Genomic DNA, 1,680 nt, shown 5'->3' with positions numbered 1-1,680 from the left:
ACTTAACTAAGTTTTTTAAATAAATTAAACAAATTTTTTAAAAAGACCGTTTTCAAAAACTCTAATAGCTTATCAGATCGTTTTAGTGGCTAATGTAATATTTTAAATTTAAGTCTAATATCTAAGCCAAATTTAAAAAGTTAAATCTAATTTGTTACAACATCATTTGTATGAACTGAAAGATCATTATCACTACATTTTTTATTAATTAAATTAGAAAAATAAATTATCCAATTATCATTTTAAAATCAATGGTTAAAGATTGATTTAAGAACTGTCATACAACATTTTTCCTAATAGATTTAAAGAGATAACAAAAAGGGAAAGAAAAAAAAAAGGCATTGTCATCTCCTATATAAGCCTGAACCATTTCCAGCTACCCACAAGCCAAGCTTTCCATATTTTGACATAAAGGCAAATTAACATGTCCTGCCCGACAGTCACTTCCACCACAACCCACTTAGCAAATGCCGGCGTTACCTCAGTTGACTGCCAGAAACAAGTCCGTTCCTGGCGGCTTCTCCGTTCCCTTATCGCACTCCTTATCCCCACCTGCAACCGCACCCTCATCCAAGACCCAGAAAGTAAACACCAAACCCATCATCCAAGGCATCTTTACAGTTCTAATTATAGTGTTATTACGGGCACCATCTTCAGTTATCGGAGGGGAAAAGTCCGGTTTTGTATCCAAGCAAACTCCAAGTCCACCAACCCAATTCTCCTCCTTGAATTTGCAGTCCCTACGCCAATTTTGGCTCGAGAAATGCGAGGTGTGTCCTTCGGATTACGCTGGATTGCACCGATACCGAGTCGGGTTTTCCGATGCCGCTGTGGACTATGTACTGCAATGGAAGGAAAGTGGGGTATGCGGTTAAACGCCAGCCGTCGAAAGCCGATACGGATGCTTTAAGGAAAATGAGTTCGGTGGTCGTGGGCACTGGAACGATCAGCGGAAAAGAAGTTGACAATGAGGATGATGAACTAATGTACTTGAGGGCTAACTTTCAGAGAATTCGTGGTTCAACTGATTCTGAATCTTTCCATTTGATTGATCCTGAAGGGAATGTTGGTCAAGAACTCAGTACCTTCTTTTTCCGCTCACGCTCATCTCGGAATTAAATTGCAGTAGCGGTCGCAGTTTTTTATATCGTAACCACCGGATCGGTGAGCTGAACCGGTTTTATTTAGCCAAACCCCCCTCTTTTTTTTTTTTTGAGCTGTGCTAATTGGCATAGCTTTAACAACGTGGTTAAAGAGCCAGATTTGCGTAACAATGATCACTAATTTTGCCTTTGTTGTGATTGATATGTGAATGTAAACATTTGAATGGGTTAACATCCGCATATGTCTCATAATCCAAAATAATCCCACCATTGGGCAAACATTAATGAAACTGGTCTTCTTTAAGGTTTAGTTAAAATACCATGTCAGTCCAATTTCCCATGAATATAAAGCAGGCAAAATAAAGATGGGTTGAGATGAAGAATTTGAACAGTTCACACTTCCATCATACCAACTAACAAAGATATAGATTAGAAGGGTTTAGGGTATTATATATATATATATAGTACTTTTAAAAGCGAATGTCAAATGAAGAAGGGAAGACATAGTTGAAATGTTAGGTGTGAGTTGGTTTTGATTCCTTAATAAAGAATGATTGAATGAGGGCGGAGCGTGTGC

At 38.1% G+C, this 1,680-nt stretch overlaps 1 pseudogene; it reads left to right on the top strand.

The window, feature by feature from the left end:
- The first annotated feature begins 296 nt into the window (after positions 1-296).
- Positions 297-1,337, top strand: LOC107896126 (protein MIZU-KUSSEI 1-like; annotated as a pseudogene).
- The last annotated feature ends 343 nt before the right edge of the window (positions 1,338-1,680 follow it).

This window comes from Gossypium hirsutum, chromosome A10 (genome assembly GCF_007990345.1).
Source record: "Gossypium hirsutum isolate 1008001.06 chromosome A10, Gossypium_hirsutum_v2.1, whole genome shotgun sequence".
NCBI lineage: Eukaryota > Viridiplantae > Streptophyta > Magnoliopsida > Malvales > Malvaceae > Gossypium > Gossypium hirsutum.
This window is presented reverse-complemented; position numbering and strand designations above follow the sequence as displayed.